Below are 27,492 nucleotides of genomic sequence, written 5' to 3' on the forward strand. Positions count from 1 at the left end.
TCGAGAGCAAGGGGCAGAGTTCATTTTTTCTGGCTTATTACATTAATGTCCCCTGTAATGGAGACAGACAAGAACTATGCCAGTTAATAGCAATTATAATGAGGGAGAGAAACAATCCTTTTTCTAGTTGAGATGGATAACAAAGGTCCCATGGGTATCTATGGGAAGTGGATTAGGGCAGTTACAGGAAATTAAGATGTGTGCAGAAGAGTGTCAAAGGAACCATGGAGAGGAGTTTTGAAACTCTTATAGCTTGATGAGAAAGGATTTGCTTATTTTCCCAGGTGGATTTTAGGAGAAGGGGCAGAGTTGCACATACTAAAGAAGCGCCATGCATTCACAGGAAATAGGTAAGCCACAAATGTTATTTGCTCGGCTCTAAAGCTCTTCTCCATACTCCAATAGACATAATTGCATATAGTGTTCCCACCTTGCCCTCCAGCTAATAAAAACCTCGCTTCCAGTGAGCTTCACCTGAAATAATGGTAGAGAACCTGTAATGACTATGCTTATTCCGTATCAGTTCATCCAATGCAGAGTGTTTCTTTAGCACAACTCACCTTTTTCTGAACAAACAACATTTTCTGCAGGCAGAAAGGTCTTTGTTTCAACAAGCTGAGATTCACTCTCACACACGGGCAAAGTTTACCTCTTCCTAGGCTTTACTGGCCACCCCAGTCTGGAGTCAGGGCTTCACTTTTTCCTTGGTAAATCGTATCTCCAGCAACCCTGAATGGCTATTAAAGCAAATTCAGTGGCAGCCTGACTTCTACGCTTCTTTCAGTGCAGTCAGCTGCAGAGGCAGCGTTCCTGGCTCAGGGCTGTCATCTCCCAGCCCATGTGCTCAGGGCCTGCTTGTGGTCCCTTTGCACGCAGATGGCCAGCTGCTGTGCCAATTAACAAGAGTTCTGATTTTGCTCCCTGATGTGAACATGTGCACTTGAGACACAACCCAAACAGCCTGCCCAACTTCACTGAGCAGCCAGGTCCCAAACAGCTGATGCTGCATTATCAGCAAGGACCACATCTGAGTGCTGGCTCATTAGTTACCAGCCCTTTGTGCCATTCAGCAGAAACCAAACAGAAAATGCTTCTGGTTTCTGAAAAGCTGGTCCATCTCCAGTTCAAGACTCACCTCCATTCACTGTCTTCCAACACCTGAAACATGAGCTCTTTCCCTTTTGAGGCAAGGCTTTACTCTCCTGAAAATCAGGTGCTGGGTGCCAGTTTTCCAGGTAGCTATGTCAGGACATATAGGTCTGTTTTTTTCCACAAGGATGAGCTTAACATTTTTGCCCACCAGCACATAATTTATAGACCCAGGAGGGCCAGAGGGTGCTACCGCCCCCCAGGCTCTGCATGAACAACAACAGAAAACCACAGGCCAAACCTCATCCAGAGAGTAGTATTTCAAGTCAAAAAGCAGGATCTCCTTTGTCCTACATACAGTTCCTTACCTTCCACACCTCAGACTGCCAAATGCAAGAGTATGACCAGGGGGCTCTACTTATCTTTTTTTCATGGAAGTGAGAAAGCACAGACAACATAGAAAAGAATAAGAAGGATGTTTCCCTCTGATTATCCAAACAGCAGTAAAAATCTGTGATTAGATTTTTTCAAGTAGGTCTTACTAGCATCTGACATTCTATCCCCTAAACAGACAACAGGTATTTTTCTCCTATATTGCCTCCCTTTGTTTGTCTTAAGTAGCTACTTCTTTGTGCCAGTTTTCCAAGGAGAGAAGTGCTAGCAATTTCTGCCAGTTTCTGTGGGACCTGCAGGTGTCATGACCTGTGAAAAATCAGGATCCTTCAGGTCAGGTGCTTACACAAATATTTTGAAAAAAAATTGTTCAATTTACCAACAACCTGGATCCAGGCTCAGGAGGGGAGCAAAATAAGTGAAGGGCAGAAAAATGCTTGGCAGTCCTAGGAAGTTTCATAACCCAGAAAGCCTGGGAAAAAAGCTGAGTTGAGTGGAGTGCAAGTGTGCAAGTTGCTATTTTTGACCATCTAGTGACACATAGAAAAATCTGTCTTTTTTTTTTCTTTAAACTATTTCATAAAAGATGCACAATGAGTTAGTGATGGCAAAATCCTGCAAGTGCCTGCAACTTTTTAATCTGACTTTGAGTCCCTTCAAATTGAATTTCCAGGTATTGTTGCACTTCATGTGGCACTTGGAAAAGAACTTCAATTACAGGCTTTTGTTTTGTCTGAAAAGTAATCTCCTCTATTTTCTCTTTTATGGTAGTTACAGTGAAAAGGGACTCTTTCAAGCCTTTTTGAAACCCTGACATCAAAACCCATCTAAGATTAGCAAAATATGTGCTCGCTATACATCTTTATTGACTACAGCAAGCTTCTCCCTTATTTAGCATTCTATATATATCAGGAGCAGATAGAGGGGAGAAAGAAGAAAGGGCACAGAGGGTGCCTAATTCTTTACCATACAGAACAGTAGTAGGTTTCAAATCAGAGCTCCCATCCATCCCAATCGTACACACAGCAAATGCAGCTGGTGGTAGAAAAAAATGCGCATTTGTGGCATGGAGGTCAGAGGCAACCTATCCCGCTCCCCCTTCCTCCACTGGCTCAGTCACACACAGAGCATCTGCAACAAATTAACTTCCCTTGGTGTGCTGCAGCCCTCTTGGCTGCACAAAGACCATGCACTCGGCATCTGCTGCCCTTCCTCATTAGTTCATGGCATGCTTTCAGCCAGTCAGTACAGCACCTACAACTGCAGACTTCGAAAGGCTTTTACAACTGGGTACAAGATGGATCTTCAAACTCAAAGTCAAGAATTAAGACCACTATGTTCATTCTCATATATTGTCCAGATGAGAAACTGAACCTGGCTCTTCTTACAAGAAAAGCTAGGTACAAAACTTCAAAGGGCCCACATCCCTTCAAAAGCCATAGCATTGTTCTAAGGAGACTGGATGGTTAAGTCCCTACTGTAGAACAGTTTTATCGAACATACTTTTCTCCTTACCATTTCAAATCCAAGGTAGGATGTAAACAATTTCACTGTAGTAAATCTTTTTTCTGCTTTGGAGCAGCAGCTATGAGTAACAAAGGAGCCATGGTTTTGAAAATGCACACTAGAAACCCAACTAAAGCACTGTTGTGTAAAGTTTGTGGGTTTTTTTCTCTAAAGAAAAAAGAGTATCTTAAAGCATGAACTTCAGAGAGGCTGTTGACCCTTGAAGTTCCTTTCACACGCAACATGCAAAGATCAGATGAACCTGATGTAAACAGGGAGAAGGAGTAAGATCTATAAACACAGATCTGCCAGAGATTGATATGAGCTGCAGCACATCAGCCAGAGATGACTTTTCATCCCTCAGATTCCTCCTTCTTAAAGCCTCCTGCTGCAGACGGGTCCTTCCTCCTTTGCTAGTAGCTACTGTCTGGTTTCATTTGTCACCAGCTAAGATGAACACACAAGGACACCCTGCAAACGTGCTCCAGCTAGGAGTTAACTCATTCATCGCCCTGTGCCAGAGGGATGAGATTTCCCCTTCCCAGACAGGGGACACTGTTTTGTATATCACTGTGCCATGCTCACTGGGAGGGGGCTAGGGAGTCATAAAGGCAGGAAAGCAGCTAGTGAAGGAAGGGGAAGAGGTGCAAAAACTAAAATCCAAGTACTCACTTGCGGAAAGGCCATGATGACAAGCACCATCCCTTTGGAGACCAGGACTGTGAGCCTGTAAGTGGGAATTTCTGCCTCTGATACCTGGCCTCACACAAAGCCAACTGATGTTCTTGGGCACTACACCAGCTGGTCTCGATAACCCAACTATGAGGCACCCCTTGTTGTTGTTCTGTCCCCCCAGCTAGGTGTGGGCCCAGAGCTCAGCACGCCACCACCGGGCTGCTGGGGTGGGACATGTCCTTTCCTCTGCTTCTGTCCATATGTTAAATTTTCACCACTGGAAACTGCTGCTCTGGAGCATCACAACTTGCTCAAGCTTGTGATTACAGGACCCCAACAGGGCTTATGCTGTTTTCATTTACTTTAGCCTGAAATAAACCAAGAAGCCTGGACAGGAAAGTCAAAATTTCAAGCAAAGGGTCTGGGATATTCATCATCAGTTTTCCTCCTAAAAAACAGATAATCATCGTTCCTTTAGCTATCCAAACATTTCCTCCACTGATTTGCCCCTTCTGACTACTTCTCCAACACAATGTTGCATAACTTGGGACTTCCTTCTCACCCAGTACTTCATAGTGCAGCATAGGTGGAAAACTTTGCCAAACATGGAGAAAAGAGGCTTCACCCTCCTCTGCCAGGGTCAACAGGCCAAGAGATAACTCTGTGCAGGTATTTCTGCTCTTGTGATTGCAGAGAAACACTTAGTGAACGCTTAAGAACAAACAATAACCAAAATCCAAGACTAAAATATACACCACCAGCAGTATCACCATTTACAAGGTGACAATTTACATAGAATGAGAAAGGCAGCAGATAAAGGTTTGAGTTTCACTGATAATACATAAGTAAATTGGCCTACCTTTAATGGTTCTCATCCGTCATCTAATGCTTCAGCATAGATCAGCAAAGGCTCCAATTTATCTTTTTTATTACATTTGTTGTGTTCCATATTCATCTTTGCTGTGCAGCAGGAACTGCTATCTGAGGAAAGCTAGTAGGGCTAATCTCCAAGTTAGAATAATAGAATTGTAGAATTGCTCAGCTGGAAAAGACCTCCGAGATCAAGTCCAGCCGTAGCTGTCCACTACTAAACCATATCCCTGAGCACTACATCTGCCCCTCTTTTAAATACACCCAGGATGGTGACTCAACAGCCTCCCTGAACAGCCTGTTCCAGTGCCCAATAATCCTTCCAGTGAAGGAATTTTTCCTGATGAACCTTCCCTAGCTCAACTTGAGGGCATTTCCTCTTGTTCTGTCACCTGTCACTTGGGAGAAGAGACCAACACCCACCTTGCTACAACTTCCTTTCAGGTAGCTGTAGAGAGCAATAAGGTCTCCCCTCAGCCTCCTCTTCTCCAGGCTAAACAACCACAGTTCACTCAGCTGCTCCTTGTAAGACATGTTCCCCAGCCCCTTCATCAGTTTCATTGCTCTTCTCTGGATGTGCTCCCACAGCTCAATGTCTTCTTGTAATGAGGGGCCCAAAACTGAACACAGTATTCGAGGTGCAACCTTACTAAAGCTGAGTACAGGGGCAGAATCACTCCCTTGGTCCTGCTGGCCACACTGTTTCTGATACAGGCCAAGATGCCATTGGCCTTCTTGATCACCTGTGCACACTGCTGGCTCATATTCAGCTGGCTGTTAATCAATACCCCCTTGCCCTTCTCTTCCAGGCAGCTTTCTAGCCTCTCTTCCCCAAGCCTGTTGCATTGCACAGGGTTGTTGTGTCTCAAGAGCATGACTTGGCACTTGGCCTTGTTGAACCTCACACCACTGGTCACAGTCCGCTGACTCAGCCTGTTCAGATCCCTCTGCAAGGCCTCCCTATCCTCAAGCAGATCAACACTATTCTGTAGTTTAGTGTAATCCTCAAATTTACTAAGAGTACACTCAATCCACTCATCCAGATCATTGATAAAAATATGGAACAGAACTGAACCCAACACTGAACCCTGGGGAACACTACTTGTCAGGGGAAAAAACTATGTCTGCAACAAAACCATATTTCCTTGGGGTAATGCTGTAAGCAACAGTACTTTCTATTCAGGATGATCTCTACAGCTAAGCAGTGAAGCACAGGATTTGTTTTCAGGTGTACAGGATGTGAATACCTACTTGAACCAACCTGCCCACATGAGCATCTACAAAGATTGTCTCCTACCTGGTTGGAATAACCCAGCAGGGACCAGATCTTACCCTAACCAGTCTGTGATGTAGTAGGCTGTCCCTGCAGTGAAACACGAGCATCAAGCAGCAAAACAACATGTTGAGAAGCTACATAGTAGGCGGGGATAGCGGCAATAAGACATACCAAGTGCCAAGTCATCCTTAATCTTCCCTGTTACTCACTGCCCTTCTGCAAAGCTTTCTACTTTGCTGGTATCTGCTGCTCTCATCAAGAGGCAAAGGCAAGTTCCTATCATCTTTGAGGGAGCTGATGGTTTTCTCTTCTGCACTGATAAAAGCACCAAGGAATGGGCTCCTATAAATCGCTTTGATGAACTTGGATGAGGGAATTGGCATTGATAGAGAGAGAGCCATTGGCCAAAACCAAGTTCAGCTCAGACTAAGGCTGAGCAGCCTTTCAAGCCTGATTAACCACAAATGTTAACAACAAAGCCTTCCCCTCCTGTGCTGTGCACCTTCTGCCTCCTTCCAATTCCTGTGAGGGTAGGGGGTGGATATAGATGAGTGACCATTTTGACTAGTTCTGGAGTTTAGCAGCAGCCAGAAAATACTGGAAACAGATTTTTTAAGGGGAAACACTTTTTCCTAGAAGTTTCCCAACTGCCCAAAGATACTGCTTACCTGAAACACTGACTGAACTAAAGGAAAATTGCTATTTGAGATGGGTCGGAAATATTTTTCCTATCCTATGAAAAGAAATGTTCCTATTGTATCCCTCCTGAGGAAATCATGCTTTGTTAGTCTTCTTACTCAAGGAAACGAAAGCCTAACAAAACAACAAAAGACCCCAGCAATTAATAAATTGCTTGTGCTTCCCATCCCAGCTAGTGGACAAGCAATAGTGCGCTTTCTTGGAGTACAGGGCAATGAAGTCCAAATTCTTGATCTTCCCACCACAGAGAGTCTTTAGCCTCAGCCTGTTATTCTCACTCTATTTCAGTCCAAATATAGTCATCTTGCTTACAAAATTTGAGAGGGAGCTTCACACCAGTCAAATTCAGAAATTCTTCTAGATCATGCTTAGCTTTGTAAGCTGAAATGAGTGAACTCCACAGACAGAATGAAACCAGTTTGACAGCTTTGCGTAGGGAAACAGTTGTATTGATTGCCAGGAGCTTTTGAAAAAGCAGAGGCAGATACCAAGTTGTACAGCTACTATTGTAACCAAGGTGTTTGGAAAGACTGCTGAAACTGCTGACCGAGAAGAGTAGTGCTGGAAACTACTTGTCATGTTGCTTTGTAATTGTACAGGAAATCTGATAAATCAGAACTTTACTTCCCTATATGCCCTCCCCCTACCCCCTGCCTTCTAAACAAGGGAATATCTAGGAGCAAGGACTTCTGTAAGTGGGCCCATATAGATCTCGAGTAATGTCACTTTTGTCCTATATTTTGAAGCATAGCACTGAAGACAATGGTGCATACTTCAAACCATGTAGTGCTCCACTAGAAATACCTTAGTGTTATGGATAGCCAGATCCCAAAACCTGGTTGAAGTTTTCTATTTAAGAAAGAAAAAAAAAATCTATTCTCAGTGTCTTGGAGCAGCCTGTGAAACAAAAAGATGTTTACACAGAAGTTGCCATACAGACAGTTCTAAGAGGCAATAGATTTGTCCTACAGATCAGAAACAACAGATTAGTTTGTCCCAAGCCAGACTGAAACAGATTAGTACTAATATACTACAGCAAGAGCAAAAACTATGGGCTATCCTTTCCATCACAAAACTGAAATAAGCTTGTACATGCACATGTGGAAAGGTCCTTTTATACAACTTATGTAGATTCAACTAAGACTGCATCAGAAAAGAAACCAAATATTAGTTCATCCATATGTTTGTTAATGAATGGATAAATCAAGTTGTGTCAGATATCTACTTGCTGTACTGAAAAAAAAAGTGACATTGATTTTTAATGGAGGATATCTAGCCACCAACCTTACTTTTGACTTGCAATGCTAATGTGACTGTAGTTAAAGGTATTTCTGAGTAAACTAAAATAACTCTTGATTAGTCTGTGAAGTCCTAATATGCATATGCTCCTCTGAGAAAAAACCATTTTCAAATGGACAAGTTGAAGGTTGGTTTGTTTTTTTTTTTCCATCAGAAAAGAGCTCAGAAAAACAGACTGTATTTTTATTATCTCTTCACAGGGCCATTTCAGATGTTCTAAATCTGACAAATTCAATTAAGTTAAAATCACAGACAACCTTCCTGAAAAACTGGTATCTTAAACAGACTACCTAGAAGATAATCTGGTTTTGTAAACCTAGGTCAGATACCCCTCAAATCAGCATTCTTGCTCACCATTCGCAGAGAAGTGGAAGTTGGAAGCCAGAAAGTTTGGGACATGAGCTCCTTGAGACTCAGGCTTCATGACAAAATGTTCACCTGTTGCCTATCATTGTTTCTGGAAGCCAGGAGAGCCAACACCCCCGTCCCCGCCCACCCCAACTTGCATTGACTGTAGCACAAGTCTCCTTCACAAGCCAGCTGGTGCAATGAATAGCAGCAATACTGAACTGTGTCATCATTTATCATCATAGAAGAAAAGACATAAGGTTATCTCGAGAGATCAGTTGTTTGAAATTTCACTATGTCTTTTCAACAACCACCCTGCAATTTCAGCTATTGAGCAATTCCATTGCCTGTCCTTCAACCTGACTGGTGTGGTATTTGGGAGGCGCTTTATGGCCAACATAGCTCTTTATGTAGTGACATGAGAAGTCTTACAGAGTACTAAGAGATAAGGAAGTAAGTGCTCTTAAAACCAGGGAAAAATGTCAAGAAGCAAAATTGTCTACATAGAGTCACAGAGTAAAAATAAGGGGAAGAACAGGAAAGAGGAGTTATCCTAGCCCTCAAGCACTTCCAATTCCTCTGGAGATGCTTACCCCCACTTGCAGAAAGACTGAACAAAAGAAGTTTTCCTTTGAATGCCAATCAGCTCCTTTACCAGATACTCTTAAATCTAACTTTATCCCCTGATTGCTGCAATCTGCCACATTAAAGCAATTCTCTGAAGTAACTCTGATTTATTCACAATACTGCTATTTAGCAGCCAGAGCATCAGAGCAATACGGTTATGTTTTGATTTCAATTCAATTACCAACAAAATAGAAGCCACAGCACAAATCTGATATATGCATGGCACAGCTGCAACAGCAGTCACACACCAGCCGCTTGATGCCTCCCCTTCCTCAGATTAAAGCCTTTCTGGAAATACCCCTCTACCGCATGGCCCTGGGCTACTCATGGGGGCTCACATGATTTTACATGGGCAGACAACCAGGTAAGAGGGGGCAGATTTGCTTTCTAATAAATGGATAGAAACCCCTCCTTGCCAACAGAGACAAAGCAGGATTCTGGAACAAGCATCAGCTGGAGAGGCCATAGAAGCTGAGGTTTGAGGAAAGGGAATACCACATCACAGGAGGACATGGGCTCTTCACATGAAAGAGATCTACAAGCTTAAAATAAAATAAAAAAAAAATATTCAAAAGGAGAAGTTCTCTTTTCAGAGGAGAAAGGAGAAGTCACCTTAGACCAAACCAAGAATAGCTTTTCCTACAGACCTCTTTCAGCACAGCTGGGATCACCCTCTGAGCAAAGGGGATGAGTGCCCAGATCTCAACAGGGTCTGACCATGAGAGATGGATCTCAGTTTTAACTCTTATGCAAACATCGAACATCGCAGCACCAGAGCTGCAATACGCAAAGATACAACTACCTCCTCGGAAAGCAACATTTTTTACAGGATCCTGCCAATCAGGCAGGTAAAGGGATGCTAAGGTATGATTAAAAATGACATAGACACTGTCAGCTTTTCCCATGTTGTGTTCTGCCAGTTGCAGCCAAACTGCTGTATGAGAGCTTAACAGGTAGAAATCAATACTCACCAGTAATTTTTAGCAGAGATCTATGAAGCTCAGTCCACAAAACTGCTTCTGTTGCTCTTAGCACCTACAGTAGGCACAGCTTCCCAACTTTTCATTATTCGCCACCCAAAGGCGATCAGGATCACATCACTGCTCAGCAGAACCAAATGTTTTGCTCTAGGCTGTGTGGCCAAAGGGACCTTGCAGAGGCACCTCATCATTAGCCACACCTGGTGAGCACTCACCACTGACAGAGACTCCTCTGCTTGCAAGTCATGAGATTAATTACTGTTTTGGCTACCACAATGGCAAATTAAATTACCTCCTTCAGGTGGCCTGCATGAGTAGAAAAGTTCTCACTCCCATGTAAGGGAGTTAAATAAAAAACAGCAACAAAAAAACACCCCAAAACACCAAAACATCAAACCCCAAACCCTTCAATCCTTGGAAGAGGATAACAGTAGCAGCCCAAGTTACTAGCTCAGTTTACCATTCTACCAAAAGTCTTGTCTTAATATCAAATCTTAACTCCTAAAAGCTGAAAATTGTCTGTCTTAATCCCATTTTTTCCCCAATGCCTCTGAGTAACAAAGGAATCAATTCTGCATGTCCTAGATATTGGGTTTTACCCAGAGTTGAAGGAACTCCTTTTTTTGGGAAGGTCTGTAATTTACCTGGAGGTATGAGCTGCTTTTAAGCAGAGCTTGCTACTATGACAAATCTGTAGCACCAAGGATTTCATCAGCGCCCCTTGGAGAATTGGCTGCATTTATTTACAGGCTCCCTGGAAGCTGTGTCAGCTCTGGTGGCTGCCTCAGAGCCACTTCTGGGACACTGGGAGGCTGTGGTAGGCTTCAGAGAGCCATCCCCTCACTCCTCCTTTTCTCCCCTGTGCCCAGGGGGAGAAAAAAAACACAGAAAAGAAAGGGGTAGAAAAGGCCCAGGAAAGTCCTTTTTACTGTAACACTGAAGACTGCAGTTTTAGCTAGGGTAATACCACAGTTTTTGTCATCCTCAAAGCAAAGGTAACACTGTTGAAATAAAAGCATCCTGCCCTGCTGCCCTTGGAGAGAAAAATGAGGCCGAAGCCATTAATTAATTCCCATTCTAAGGTCTCTGGGAGTTCTTGAGAGCTTTGCATCCTGCTCTCAAGGGCCATCCCCAGCCTGCTCCCTGCCAGTTTATTTTTTTTTATTATTTACAAAAGGAGTTGAAATCTGAAAGTAAACACAATTGTTCTATTTTGCATCTAGGTTTCCATGTGTCCCATGTTCCATATAACAGAAAGCAGTAGTTTTTAATGGATTGAAGGATGTTTTCTTAGAGCAGGACTTTATTAACCAGTTGATTGATTGTTTAAAGTAAATTCAGCTATGGAGCCACTGAGATTCCCCTTACTAAATGTTTGCAGTTCTGAATTGCCATCTGGAGGAGCTGTCTGGCCAGGGAGGGAGGCTAAGGGATCAAATTCAGATGCAAGACCTCATATGGGGGGACTAAAGTTAGGTGAGAAGAATCCCAACCAAGGCGCTGCAACAGCTGCAGAGAATATTTGTGGAACAGACACTGAATGAAATATAACCTGAGGTTTTTAATGGGGTACACTGCTGGTTTTAGAAATTAAGTTTTCCAGCCCTGCTCCTGCTTTGGAATTCTTTTAAGCCCTGGAAACATGAAATGTACTTTGGTTCATCACCTCCAAGGAAAACAAGTGTCTAATTCCCAGTGATTTCAGTAGGAGCTGAGATCTTCCAACTCAAGCTTTGTAACACATTTAGTTCCCCTCTCTAGTGACTAGTTTGTGCACACACATACATAAACATGAGTTTTAAATCTTTACTTAAGGAAAAATTCGTAGACTCTATGATTTTTTTTCAAGCAGAATTCACTGAAATTTGGGAAAAATAAAAATCCTCTACTATGAGATGTGAGTCTGCTGGTGGACAGAATGAGGTGTTGTTCTCTGCATTGACATCCCTAGCTGAGTTTATTGTTCTGGGTGGTGGGAAGCAGCAGCAGCAGCAGCTATAGGTACTGGGCAGACCTGCTCAGGCACCATGCAGCTAACCTGGCTGCAGCCTGCTTTACTGGGTCCCTTTGTCAGCTGATAGTGCCAAACTTTGTGTAAAGTCTGTGAGTATTTTTTATTATTGTATCCTTTTATATCCAGCCACCCTGTCCGCTATTGCTGGATAGTAGCTATGAGCAAATTAACAGATTATACTATCTGTGAGCTCTGAAATTAGCTACTGTAAGCAGTCATCCTATACATCCTTTTACTGCATTGATATCTAACTGGTTTATATTCTGATGGGAGGTTTTTTTCTGTTTTTTTCCTCCTTGTGCATGCAGCCCAACAGGGCAATAGTACTGACCAAACAACACTGGATCAGTTGCTGACACTGCCATAGCCATATTTGGGATATAACAAAACTATCGTGGCTACTGCTTACTCTGAACACTGTAATGTTTGCACATGAGCCATGCTAGAAAGAACTGTCCTTTCCAAGACAGCGTTTCACTACCTCTTGTCTTTGTGAGAGACTTCAGTCTTCCAGATGTCTGCTGGAAGTACAATACAACAGAAAGGAATCAGTCTAAGGAGGTTCCTGCAGCGCATAGAAGGCAACTTCTTCACACAACTGTTGAAAGAGCTGACAAGGGAAGGCACCCTCCTGGACCCACTCTTTGTCAACAGAGAAGGCCTCGTGGGGAATGTGATGGTTGGAGGATGCCTGGGACAAAATGATCAATGTCTTTATCAATGACCTGGATGAAGGCGTTGAGTGCACTCTTAGCAAATTTGCGGACGACACTAAGCTGGGTGGAAGTGTTGATCTGCTGGAGGGTAGGGAGGCTCTGCAAAAGGATCAGAACAGGCTGGACCGCTGGGCTGAGACCAATGGCATGAGGTTCAACAAGGCCAAATGCCAGGTCCAGCACTTGGGGCACAACAACCCTGTGCAGTGCTACAGACTAGGAGAAGTCTGTCTAGAAAGCTGCCTGGAGGAGAGGGACCTGGGGGTGTTGGTTGACAGCCGACTGAACATGAGTAAGCAGGGTGCCCAGGTGGCCAAGAAGGCCAATGGTATCTTGACATGTATGAGAAACGGCGTGACCAGCAGGTCCAGGGAGGTTATTCTCCCTCTGTACTCGACACTGGTGAGAACGCACCTTGAATCCTGTGTTCAGTTCTGGGCCCCTCGTCACAAGAAGGATGTTGAGGCTCTGGAGCGAGTCCAGAGAAGAGCAACAAAGTCGGTGAGGGGGCTGGAGAACAAGTCTTACAAGGAGCGGCTGAGAGAGCTGGGGTTGTTTAGCCTGGAAAAGAGAAGGCTGAGGGGAGACCTTATTGCTCTCTACAACTACCTGAAAGGAGGTTGTGGAGAGGAGGGAGCTGGCCTCTTCTGCCAAGTGTCAGGGGACAGGATGAGAGGGAATGGGCTCAAGCTCAGCCAGGGGAGGTTCAGTCTTGACATCAGAAAAAAAATTTTCACAGAAAGTGTCATTTGGCTTAAACAGGCTGTGATTAAACAGGCTGCCCAGGGAGGTGGTTGAGTCACCTTCCCTGGAGGTGTTTAAAAGATGAGTGTATGAGGCACTGAGGGGCATGGTTTAGTGGCTGATAAGAATAGTTGGACTCAATGATCCTGTGGGTCTTTTCCAACCTAGTGATTCTGTGACTTATTGCAATATGACAATTTACTTCTACATCTGAAACCCACTGGGGTAGGGTGACAGTGGTTTTTTTTTTTTTAGTTATTATTATTTAGACATTAAGAAGAGTGGAAAAGGAGATCATTTAAACTATCCTTGAAATCTTAACTTAATTTTTCCTAGGTAGTTATTTTTTTTGAATTTTCTTATTTTAAGTGCCAAAAGAAAATAACATCAGATAAAAAAGATTAGGCATATCACATTTGTGATAACAGGTTAAGAGAGGTTTTGTGCTGATAATTTAACTTACAAGATCAGATATTGTTGAACTGTGAGGTTAAAAACACTCTCAAAAAAAAATGGTAATTCCCTGAAAAGTTACCATTATTCATTACAAGCATGAAATCGATGAATGTATTTATGTGGCAGGAAGCAGTGGTTAGTAGCTTATCTTAGTAGACCATCAAGTGTTCACCAGCTGTTTGAGGTAACCAGCTGTCTATCAGTCATTGTGCCACTGAATTGCTGGATATAGCTTTGCACAGATATCTGCAGTGTTCTGCTTATAACATTACATAACATTACACATCTTTATTTCCCGAATTACTCCAGACTAAGCATGGCATAACGGTGGCCCCTGTTTCCCAGCACTTCCTACCACGAGACAATGTGGACACGTGATGGCAGAAGCTCAAGAGTTACCTTCAAACATGAATGGTAAAACAACAGCTACAAAAATAGATGCTGTGTTTAAACCATGATGAGTTGTACTCAGAAAGGAGCCCAGCTGGCGTTCAGATAAGACATGACTGCAGATTTGAAAAGACCTTTTTGCTGGAAAACAGCTTGATCTTGCCTGAAAACACATACCAGACTGCAGAAAATTTCTATAGGCAGAAGAATGAATCTGGCTGTTACCATTCAAAGTCACCATTCCTGGAGGTGTTTAATAGATGGGTAGAGGAGGTGCTGAGGAGCATGGTGTAAAGGTTGGTAGGAATGGTTGGACTTGATGATCCTAGGGGTCTTTTCCAACCTACTGATTCTGTGATTCTGTGATTAAACAAGAGCTTTCAGGTTCAGTGACAAAGGTATCAGTGGCATCAGAAGGTATTTGAGTGGCCTGATATTCTCTGTTTTACAGAGTACCAAGGAAAGAAGAAATGCCTTTAGAAAAGCAATGAAATGCCATGATGTGTAAGAACAAAACTGGGCTCATTCTGACACTTCAGGACAAATCCCTGCTTGGTCTTAACCAACATCTTTGCTTCTAAGATAAGGTCCTACTTTAAGCTCTTTGAAGTAATTGAACAGCTAAGCAGCTTCCTGTGTACGAGAGCATGCCAAAGCAGCAGCAAGACAAGCTGGAGGCCCAGTGACCACTCTCAAGCCACCAAACTTCTTGTCTTTGGGCTCATCTTGTTAATTTTTGAGGATTCTACAGGCTCTGTGGAAGTTTTCTGGCCTTCAGCTGCTGGAGCAGGGAGCTGTGGTAGAAGCAGGAAGGTAAATGATAGAACAGGGAGAAAAGAAATTACTCATTTCCCTCTAAAACAAATAACTGGCTGCCTTTGGCTAAACTGAAAACACACACACGTGCACTTACATATGGTTTTCACTGGCATAAGACAAAATATATGAAAAATTATCTCAAAAGTAGTATAGCTTTTGTAAATAGCTAAATTAAGGGAGTTTGACTAGAACTAGATTTTAAAGTGGATACTAGAGGCATGATACATTATGGTCTATTTTTGGATATTTAAAATCGTTACAATCTTTCTAAGCCTTGAGTCCCTCCAAAGATACCTTGCTGTGCTTGGGCATAAAGGCTGTGAGGCTGGATGCTCCTGATGCATCTCCCCAGGTAAGGGCAGCATTTGTGGGCTGAGAGTCTGGCTGAGTCTTTCCAAGTGCAGGAAGCACTTCGACAAACCAGCTGAACAACTGGGCATCACCACCCTGTAATGCTCAGTGATGTAAGACTCTGTAGGGTCCAAGACTGGTTAGGACACATCCTATGTTGTTCTGGGGAAGAGAATTAGAAAAACTCCTTACCTAATTTCCATCTCAAAAGGCCAGTCACAGAGCTGTGAATCACTTAGTGGGAAGTGTTGCTGACATTGGCTTCTTGGGACAGAGAAGACCTGCGAGGTCTGGTATCATGGACTTCGCAGAAGGAAAATCAGATTTCTGTCTTTCCCTTACAAGCCTCAGCTGCTGGGGCAGGCAGGGCATAACTCAGCCTTCAATGCAGGCTGCAAAGTAAAGTAGTCCATCTGTCTACTCAGGATTTGGTCACCACAACGCAGTTTGAAAGACAGAAAAATGCACGTTTAGAATAAGTCCTGCTTTGAAAATCTCATCCTTAAGGCTTCCTGGACAGAATCCCTTTGGTTTACAATGAAGCAGAGCTGACAATTGCGACTTGGTGGAGGTGGGATGGAGGGCTGCGCTTGGGCTACCCACCATTCACACAGCTGGGGTTGTTTAGCCTGGAGAAGAGGAGGCTGAGGGGAGACCTTGTTGCTCTCTACAACTACCTGAAGGGAGGTTGTGGAGAGGAGGGAGCTGGCCTCTTCTCCCAAGTGATAGGGGACAGGACAAGAGGGAATGGCCTCAAGCTCCGCCAGAGGAGGTTCAGGCTCGACATAAGGAAAAAATTCTTCACTGAAAGGGTCATTAGGCAATGGAATGGTCTGCCCAGGGAGGTGATTGACTCGCCTTCCCTGGAGGTGTTTAAGGTGTGGGTGGATGAAGTACTGAGGGGCATGGTTTAGAGATTGGTGGGAATGTTTGGACTCGATGATCCGGTGGGTCTCTTCCAACCTGGTGATTCTCTGATTCTATGATTCATGTATCTGGGATGAAGTATCTCTGAGGCTTCTTCTTTTCTTGGTCTCTGGAAGAAAGGTAGTATCAAGGACTGGCCATTGCTTTAAGTCTCTTCTATAAGTACTGTCAAACTCCTTCATTTACTATTTGTAACAATACCACTTTTTGAAGTGCATTTACCATTTAAGCTGCCCAGCCAAGGGTCTTGCCTGTTACCCACTGAATGCAGCTTGGCAACATGGGTTTCAGGGACAGGTCTCCAATGCCGCAATTCAGCAATGCAGACTATAAGACTTGCTTCTGTGACAACTACCTGCCTGTTTACAGAATGCATCTTTGTACCTGGATGGTATTGAATCAAATCCTCTATACATTCAAAGGGAAACAGGGGTACGCCCTGTTTAAAGTTGCTTAATTGTTTTGAATGGCTTATAACAGGAACTGCAACAAGAAAAAAAAAGCAAATTGTGACAAGGGATGCTTCCATCCAGCTCCAGGCAGTGTCTAGGATCTTTCCACAGTATGCGATTTTTTGGGGGGTGGGGTAGGGGAAATGAAGCATCTAGGTCAGGTTACGATTTTAATAGGCAGGACTAGTGTAGGAAAGCCTTGTAACATGCTGCTAGTGACATGCTAAGCAGAAATGACAGTAAGCTTATGGAAATATAGGGAAATTTGACATCCCGCCTCTCTGTCCCCTTCCCCTCCCACCCTCTGGTATGCATCACTTCGAATCTGCTTTCAAGAGCCCCTGCTGTGCAGGGGCTGTCCATCCATCTGGCAAGGTTACAAACACATTTCAGCGCTGTCTACAATATGTCTGATGTAAACTCCTTTCTATAGCCTCTGCCCTCCTCCTCGCAATCTTTGTTTGATGCAGAGGAATGAAACCCTGCAAAGCAAAACCAATGAACCGTGAAGAATCACAGGGCCCAGACTGCTGGATCTCAAGGGGGGTGGGGGGTGGGGAGAAGCACAAAAGGAAGAAAGTGGAAAAGAGGTGTAAGAAAGGGCTAAAAATACAAAGAAGTTCTTACAAAGGAGGGGTGGAGGAGAGAGGATAAGGAGAATGCCAGCAGAGATGGGCTGAACCCTCTCTACAGGAGTTTAAAACTCGGTTATTACTTGCTTTGCAGCTATGTTATATCTGTCAAAATCTCAGATTCTGCCTGTCAAGGTATTTACATTATGCTCACTCATGACAGCAGTGAGTCTGTCACCAGCTTCTCCTCTCCAAGGCTGTTAAGGAGGGAGAAAGCCTTTGTTTGTTTGTCAATCATGACTTTCCCTAGCCGGGTTACAGACTGGGCTCCTGCTTTAGAAACTAGGCACAGTGATATTACAAGTGTTGGTGGCTGGTAGGGCAGTTGGCATCAGTGGCTGAATCTCCTGTTTTAATCAAGAATTGCATTTGCTTATTTAGCTAAGAGTTAAAGTGTTAATTTAGTTGTTTGGTAATTTACTTCAGTTTCTTTATGAAACTGAGGCAAATTATTCTGCACACATTAATCAGAAGTTCTACAGCCCACGACTTCAGAAATTAGCTAAGAAAAAAATGGGAATTGTCAAATCTCTCCCTGATATGACTCCATGGAATAGCTGTTTGTAAGCTGAGAGCCAGAGCACTGAATAAAAAATCTGTGAGTCAGAAGCATTAAAGATTGAAACAGACTACTGGTTTTGTTTCTCCCAGATAGAAATTATAATTGTCCTGATAAATTACAGAAGAAGCCCAGGTCTTCCTATCTTGATGCCTTTGACTGAGGATAAACAGGGAAAGCTTTCCTGAAGAATACGCAGAAGGAAAATTTGCCCTCAGGAAGCACAGATTCCCCAGCAATTTATTGAGGAGTGGTGGGACACTGGGACACTGACTAAGACCTGATCTCCAGAAGGTCAGCTTCTGCTCCCTATGCACTTTGCAGGCACTGCTCAGATGCAAATGCCAACATTTGTCGCAGGGAAACTAAAGGTGTTAGCAACTAATACAGAAGCATCTTTCCACTTTTCCACGTCATTTTTTTTTCAACAGTAAGTCACACTGACTCAGCCTCACTAAAAATATTCCCTTTAAAAATAAACTTCGCCCCAGCTTCCAAGATGGTGGAATTTTCTGACATAGGACCTCTCATGGGCCACCAGCAGCTTTCTACCAACTTTTAAAAAGAAATTAATTTCTTCGACCCTTACTTTCCATAGGTCACACTGCTTGTATTAAAAATAGAGCACCTAAAAAGGCAGTGAGAAAGTCTGTAAGGGCTACTTCTTTTTCTTTTATTTAAGAGCTTCAAAGGCAATTTGAAAAGAAAAGCAGGGTTGCAAAATTCCCAGCCAGATCTGCAACCTTGAGAAAGCTGAGAGTTCAGCTGGAGCCAGTGGAGCTATCTACCTTGCTCACAGCTCCCTATTTGGCCTCAGGCTTCAGACTTTCAAAGGGAGTTGATACATAAAATGTTCCACATCAGTTTTGCAGATTTTTTTCCCCTTCTAATAGGAATCAAAGCTGAGTTTTGGTTATTCTCTGCTGAAGAACACTGGTTACTGCAAAGTCAAAATCTGTTTAGATAACCGTAGAGGAAGATCATGTAGCTGCTTGCGGGCTTTCATATCTGTTAAACTTAATCAAGTTTGCCAGGCAACAAACAAGAGATGGGATCACTCATGTGCTATATTACTTCACTTAAGGGCCTTTTAACACTTTGCTATTGTTTGAAAAAAATTGCTTGTCATGTGTATTAGTCACACTCTTCCTCCCAGGAACATAACCTTAATTACTTTTACTAGGTTTGTGTGCCTAATGTGTTTGGTCCCACCTATTTCACTTGTGAACCTGTTATTTTCAATCACTGCCTTAAAAAAGTAGTTCTTCATTATTAGGTTTGTGTTGCTTCTTCACAAAATGCCATGATATTTATTTTCCTCTAGGCTAGAAAGACAAGCAGAGTGTTTTGACTACATTGTTTGGCATGGTAGCATCCCTGTTTTTTCCTTGTTATTTACAAACTATAAATGTAAATGTTTCAAAATAAAACAAAACAAAAAAAATAGTGATGCTGGGTTGTTTTAATTTTATGACTGTCTGAGACTGAAAAACCCTTGAAAAAGCCTTGCTCTTGGAATAGGATCTCAAAAAGGAACACAGTGCCAAGTGGCCAACCGCAGCAGCTCCGTGCTCCAGTGAGGTACTCAGAAATAACCCCACTCATCTACAAATCTGGAGATTTCTCATGCTTGCCTCATCACACTCCTCTTTGACTTCTGGGGAGATACTTGATAAAGAAGTGGCACAGGGATTCCTGTTACAGAATGTACAGTAAGAAACTGGGTTTTTGTCCCTGCCTGCAGCACACCATATTCACAGTGATTGGTTTCTTTACCTCACTGGGGGATTTTGTTTTGTTTACTTTCTGATTGTAGTATCATCACTTTAGTATATGGCCTGAGCACACACGACAATTTTTCTCCCTGACTAGACTTATTTGATGATGGGTTTTCATCTTTTATTGACTTTCCCTATAACAAGTATTTTGAAAGACATTCATATGCTACCATATTGGCTGGTTCTTTTTTTCTGCATTTAGGAGGAACTGTGTATACAGATGCCACAAAGACTAGTTAGCTGGCCATCCTGTGCTGTACAGAGACAAAATGGCTGGGGAAGATCACAAATTCTCTGACCCAACTCCTTTTTTTTTCCCTGAAATTATCCTTATTTATAGTATTCCAATTGGATTTTTTTTTTCCCTTAGTGTATAGCAGAGGTTTCCCACTTCCCAGTCACTTTCCTTCTCCCTACTTCCCTACTGTGAGACTGATGCGAGCTTTTGAAGAAATTTCATATCTAATGACAAATACAAAAAGTCACAGGAGAGAAGGTTCTGGAGAAAAAGTTTGCTTTTCCATAATACAATGCTTTTAATTGGTTTTTGTTTCGACCCCAGAGATGTCAGCTTTGGACTCCATTTTCCACCTGCACTCTTTGCAGCTTAAACCTTGTCATAGTGTCAGTAATAAGAAGAATTTATTTAGAAGATTAGATCATGTAACATGGAATTCAGTAATACTGGGACTTTTAACCTCATTCAGTCCCAAAGGTGTTAAATGCCTTATTGCGCCAAGCACAGACATAGTTTGTCTGATGTCTCACTATTTTAAAAAGTCCTGCTGAGTGAGCCTGAATATATTCTGCTTTTTTCCTAGTCAGGTGCTGAAAATTTCCCAAATGCCAGTCATTTCAGGAAAAAGCAGCACTGAAAAGAGTTATTGTTTGACAGATTACATGCTCAAAAATTAGGCAATTATTAATGCATCATGTCTGAAATCACCTTGCCCACATATCTCTTCTTATTGTGGGACCCATTGCAGTAACCATACATGGTGGATTGTGTTCCTTTGATGAGCAGATATTCAATATTTTCTGTTGCAAATGCAGCCTTTCACAAATGACACCTTCTTTTCTGTGCGGTATACAAACCCTTCTCAGAAAGACGGGTGTTTCCACATCTGGCTGTCTGCCAGTTGAGCACTAGAGTCTTCGAACCTATTTCAAATGTTGGTCCAACAACTCCCAAACTTCTTTTCCCATTATAACTTTCATGGCAATCCCTGTAACATCCTTTTGCTTTGCACTGTGGCTGAGACAGTGCGCTATCCTCTGCCACCCTGCTTCCAGCTCTGGGACTAAGGTCCTGGCATTGTGATGGGACACCCACTTTCCTGCAGGCTGATTCACACCCTAGGCCTGCTGAATTTCTGCTTGACTTTGCACCTCAGCAGCCCTATGAGGGGTGGAGCTGTTTCACAGCTGAGGCATAGAAAATATACGGTCAAAAGGTAGCATCGATTTCAGCACCTTGTTTGAAGTGATGAGGGAGTGATGATTTGGGCATATTTGGCAATTTACATCATGAAACACACCTACTAGCATTGTTCATTGTAAGCCTCAATAGCTAGGAAAGCTGCAGCATCTCAAGTCAGGCACCAATAAATAGAAAAATAAACACAATTTAGTGATCAGCGGTAAGGACTGCAGCTAAGTCTGAGTTTGGTGTGTCTGAGATAACACAAACACTGCATAGTGGCAGGCAGGGAACAGGCACCCATCCACATTAGCTCCAAAAGCAGAAACCCTGTCATCATATTATCACTATTGCTCTAGCTGACTAGTTCTGCTGACAGGCACAACTAATTATCTTAGGTAGCCCTCTTTTATGCCACCTATACATCCTTTGGGAATCAAAGTAACATTTGTTATTGCCTGTAGCCCATACCATAAGGTGCCTCAAGACCAGTCAATGGTAATCTGGGATTCACTGTACTCACGTGTGAAATAGAAGTAACCCCAAGATCCTCTTTGAGCATTCCTGAGTACTTAGAAGCAAGGCTTTCCCTTCAACAGAGTCCAGGTGTCATCTTTTGTAGCATTCCCAGTGACATAATATCAACCTGCTGGTCAAAACCAAGTCTCCTATTTGATTCTTTGTTCTGGCAGTTTCTTTAGACATGATCAGATATTTTTTGCCTGATGTACTGATCTAATGTACCGCAGTTTCATTGATATTCCCATGTTAATTCCCAGTCTTGCGTGGCATCACAGAAACTTTTGCTTGCTTATGTAGTATAAATTAACTTGAGCTCAATTAACCTCTTGACATATATTGGTTTTTCTGTTTCTCTTTGGACATGCTCATTTTCCTTCAGACCATCAGCATTCAGTTTCTTTGGTGAAAACTTCTCTGCATTATGATACTGTACTGTTTCAGCAGTGGCTTCTATGACACAAGGGTACAAAGCCACTTTACTGCACAGTTTTCTGAGGAAGGCAGATGTGTGCCCTGGTGCATGAAATCCTCTAGCCTCATGGTCCAGCTCAGTGAAAACAGAAATCAGAAAATGGAAGAAGACAAGATCTAGGGCCCCTGAAATGAAGTTTGTGAACTTGCATTTCTGTTTAGTTCCTGTGCCTATATAAGAAGAATCTGACCCAGTACTATCAGGGTTAGGGGGTATACAAGGTGCAGTATACTGAAGTAATTCACCCTATTCATCTTCATTAGCTCCTTTTCTTTAAATCCCCCCTAATTCAACAAGGAGAGCTCCACTCATTATGGTCAAGAAGGGTATAACTGCATATGAAGAAAACACAGATTTCTAATGGTGAGCTCCTATTTAATTGAATTTGGTGAATGACAGCACCATGACATTGCTAAGATTAATGACTCAATAATTTTTGAGACAAGGCAAAACGTGAAGTAAATTGATTGCATTAATTTTATTTTTTTTCCCCTTGGAAACAGCACCGAATACCAGCTCAGCAGTTGTCCTGGAAAGGACAATTTGCTGTTAAACAGTGAAGCCCAGCTACCCCTTCTCTGTTCAACTCTTGCACTCTGACATCACTTTGGAGTAACTTTTAATGTAATTTTGTAGTTGCAGAGATAACGGCTAACAACTGAGCTGAGATCTTGGAAGAACAAATGATTAATGCAGAGGGCTTTTTGGAGTAGAAATTCAGTTATTATTAGATTATTCAGGAGGAGAGACCGTGTCAGAGCATGGAACAGAAGACTACACTGACTGTACATCTCACTCTTGAAGAAGTATGAATAGATTTTCACTTCTGCCATCTTGTTAGTAACTCTTATTCACGTGAAAATCAGCTCATGCCTAAATGCAATGCCATGCAATGCCAGATGTAAAATATTGTTTAAAAATCCATTTACAGACAATGAGATAGCTGCTTCTTTCCTAGGTGTGACAGAAGTTCAGATGGTTTTTCATATAGTACCTGTGACAGTGTCTGCTAGAAGTGTCTCTGGAAAACAGAGAGTAGTGTTTGGTGTTGTTCATCATCATCTGTAGTTCTGGTTCATCATCATCATTTGGTTTTTACAAGATAGACTCAGGAAAACAATAGTTATAAATCTAACAATAAGACTGGGCATTATTACACAGGCATAATGTTTTATCTGCATGCGGAATACAGTGACAAAGACAAGTATTCCAGAGCTAGGATTTTGCCAACTAGGATATAGATTAGAAATGTTAATCAAAGGATCCTGAGGAGTTTGGAAGACAGAAGTAAGGTAACTCTTCATATGACATCATCTGGAGTCCAGAAATGAACCACAGGGGTTGAGAAGAAAGCTTTCTCAAGTAAGCTATGTGAAAACTGTGGTATTTGAACTTTGGATGGTATAGAAAAACAGCTTTTGCCCTCTACCCTTCCCTCCCTTGGGCGAATGGTGAGTGACAGTGGAGACAGCAGTGGGCAGCAACAGCCGTCTCTGGCAATGAAACTATCTTACGTCAATAAAGGGAGCTTCTGGTGCTTAATGTAAGAAAAAAGAAAACCATAAAATGACAGAGATCTACAAAGGATCTTTACCAGTAAGTATCATCTCAACAGGGGGATTTTTATTACATTATCTGCTTGTATCCTGTTGCATTATTGCAAATATTTTTCCCTTAAATTTCACCTAAAAGTTAAACTTAACCAGAGTTAACAAATGACACATCACAACTTGTTCCTCAGCCTTGATTTGGTGACCGGTGGAGTAAGGGTACTGGTATGTGTGCCCTGCTTCCCAGCACAGTCCTTTCAGGAGTAGAGGGCAGCTCAGGATCACGGAAGCTGTACTTTTGGGATCTGCTTTCTCAGGATTCACCAGGGAAGACAAACCTCTAGGAAAGCAGGCAGAAAAGGAAACCTCCAGGCACGCCTGAAGAGGACTGCTTCTGAACCCTGCAGTTCCCAGAGAAGATGATAACAATGATGTATCTCTTGCATTTCCCCATTCGCTACTTGTGCTTCTCTGCTTTTAATCCTAGTGCAGATCAAAACCATGTGCAATGGTGCACAACAGATACTGTTGAACCAAAGCCTGAGAAGATCACTGCTGGCCGCCACCACAGAGCTCCCAGTTCATGTAGCAAAAATTGGAGAAGGTCCATAGCATCGCTCCTGTGACAACTGCAGAAGAGCCAATCTCTCTGAGAAACTGGGTCCTTAGACACTATCTACATCCTTCTGGGTAAAGGCTGTTTTCCTGCAAAAGGGCTTTTAGATGTGGACATATGGATGGTACCTCAGGAGGAATAAAATGGGAATAAAATCTGGATTCAGGCCTACTGTCATGTGACAGGCCTTTGAATTTTAATGCAAACCATTTGTTTATACAACTAATGTTTAAGGGCACCTGCAGCCTAGAATTTAATCTTTCTTCTTTGTTGTCTGACTGAAGGGAATTTCATCAATGTAGACATTTAAATGAATCGCGATTATGGTTCTGCCCCAACGTCCTTGTTTTGCAATGGTCAATGTTGAAGAAAAAAAAAATCAGTTTGAAAACACATTGTGTTCTGCTTCAATGGCTCAAACTGCTTGTTTTAGTGCTGTATCATTTACCTTGTGACTCAGCTGCAAGCTACCTTACCCAGACCTAAATGCACAACAGATGACATGAGTAGTGAAAACTGCTTCTTTCAATAACATTGCAGCAGTATAGAGAATTTATGACCCTAAAAAGATGGATGTTTACAGTCACAGAACACTGAATCACTACAAGTTTTGAAGGAAAAAGGGCAAGGACAAGTTTTCCCTGAATAATAAATAAACATTTGAGGTTCAGATAGTTCAAATAGATCAGCATTCAGTGACTTGAGACTCCATGACTGAGGCAGAACTTGTGCATTCAACGATTTCTGCAGCATTGTTCTTGCATGCCTGGATGAAGACTCATTGCACACGTATATTTACATTTCCATAAACGCCTACTCCTTTCTTTGGGGTATTGTCAGCTATGCAGTCCAAATTTCAGGCACGATGTCTTGTCTCTGAGTAGTGCTGGAAGCTCAAAATTCTGCATAAAGTTTACAAGAACTGAAGTTAAAGAGTGTTCCTGCAATTCAGAGCAGTAAGAAAAGAAAATTAAGTGGATTTCAAGACAGTTTTGCAAAGATTTCTGGCATCAGCTTTCTTCTTAAGAGTGTCTGCAAGACTCAGGCTCGTGAAGAGCATTTACACAGCCACAATAACTTCTATTTTTATTTGAGATAATTTACATAAATTTTTCCAAGTGCCTGAAACAATAGGCAAAATATAATTGGCCTTCAAGGAGTCTCTGGATACATTACAACTAACAAATGATGGAGACATTTGTACTATATGGTGTCTTTCATCCAAATAAGACAATGTTCTCAAAACATTGGGCAAGTCCAATACAACTGTACACAGTCATGATTTGACTGGTACAAAAATGTTGTCTGTCCAGCAACACATGAGGAAGTGTGGAGATGAATGTAGGAGATGTCCCAGAGCAGTGAATCGGGGCTGTGCCTCGCAGCATTAGCAACATACCCAATAGAATGGAGAGTAATGGCTCGTGCCAAAAACCATCTTTCAGGTATAAAGTAAAAAGCAAAAAGGCCAGTTCTGGATAGAAGATCTGAGGCATAAACTGGAGTTGGTACTTCTCCATTTGTCTGAGTTAAGTGAGACTGTAGATAAGGAGCAATGTGTGTTTGTGTGTGATGCGTACGCGTACAGCTTGCTCAGCCATCACTAAACCACAATCTGCTCTGAAGTGGTGAACAGATGCCGTTAAACTGGATGCATGTCTGCACAAAAGGTTTGTGATCAGTACTCCATTCAAATAAGTTATAAGGAAATTGAGACATGCAAACTGTAATAATGTAACTGGAACTCACCCAGCACACTGAAGGCAGCGACCTTTCATTACTGCTGTGAAGATTGATGTGGGAGCTAGAAGAGCTAAATGGCTAAATGTTTATAGTTTGTTCAAAAGTTTATAGTTTGTTCAAAAGACTGCATCTCTGACAGCTGACTGTCCCCTGGCACTGGTTTATTGCACTGAGTGAGAAGCAAAAAAAGCACCAGCTGCTGACCTTTTTATTTTGGTATCTACATTTGCCTTATAGCATTCCAGGGACTGAGGAAGTTCCAAACTTGCCTCATTAATGGTATTTAGCTGTGCTTCAATTCAAGGTTGAAATCTTGGCTGTGGAAGAAAAAAACTATAAAATAAAATATGCTACAAATAAAATCAAATAATTGAGGCTAGAGAATAATGGTAAATGGACAGGTAGCACAGAAATAATTATTTCACTACTTTGTATTACAACATACCAAGGGAATTGTCGTTGAGTCTGGTTTTATTAATGCAATGCATAACTGGTCCAGAGGAGGCAAAACGCAAACTCCCTCCTGAATTAGTTTAACCAGTGTGAATTTGCGGGTAGACTAGGCCTCAGTCAGGACAAAAGAGAAAATAATCCCCTTGTAATTCAGCATTTAACACCTAGAAAGCAGGTGATAATTGCTTCAGTCCAAGGGGATTAGCACATTGTAACCTCATTATAATGTAAAATGTAGCTTCCCTACATGGAAAACTTATAGTGGCATAAACAAAGGTATGAATTCAAACTGATTTAGTTTTACTGGAATAATTCCTTGCGCGAATTTATTTCTTTGGTGAGAATAATGTCTTCTGTTTGTTGGGTTTTTTTGTTTTTTTTTTTTTCCCTTCTTTTTTTTTTTTTTCTCCTGCAGTTTAGTTAATGATGTTTTAGAATTAATTCAAGACAAATAAAAACCTACCAGTATTATCCCTGAACAAGAACATACAGACAAAATGTCCAGTCTGACGTAAACTCTGTGAAGCTCTACATCTTTTTACCGACACAACGAACAAAATTTTTCTGTGTAAACAGACTTTAGGCTAAAGGATACTTTGCTTCAAACAGATGGTGCAGTTTCATGATAGGTGTAGCCCTAAGACCATCTTGCACCTGCTCTTTGTGATGGTAGTAGCATTTTGAAAGGCTGTATACCCAGGAAGATCAGATACTTTTAAAGTAATCTTACAGGCAAAGAATGAAGGAAAAGAAAGAAAGGGGTCCGCTTGTCCATTCTGGAGAAGGATTAGTCAAGGTAAGGTGCAAGAGATGGAAATTACCTCCATCTAGCAGGGGTTTAGACTAAATTTAGTTGACTGCAGAGCCACACAGTATTTTTCTTTCCTCCTGACTATGGCAACTTTAGTTGTCAGATAGTTGCCAACTATCTGAAAACCAGACGCCCTTGTCTGAGTTAGTATTTTAATTTTTATATATCTTCAGTGGAGACACGCAGGCCCTGCAGGCTTTAGACCTGCCTTAGGCACTTAGCTTAGGGGATCCTGTGTCTCTTCATTATTTAATGCTAGTTGAGATGAACCCCACCAATGAAATATACTGAAGCAGTTCAATAAA

This window comes from Phaenicophaeus curvirostris, chromosome 2 (assembly GCF_032191515.1).
Source record: "Phaenicophaeus curvirostris isolate KB17595 chromosome 2, BPBGC_Pcur_1.0, whole genome shotgun sequence".
Lineage (NCBI taxonomy): Eukaryota > Metazoa > Chordata > Aves > Cuculiformes > Cuculidae > Phaenicophaeus > Phaenicophaeus curvirostris.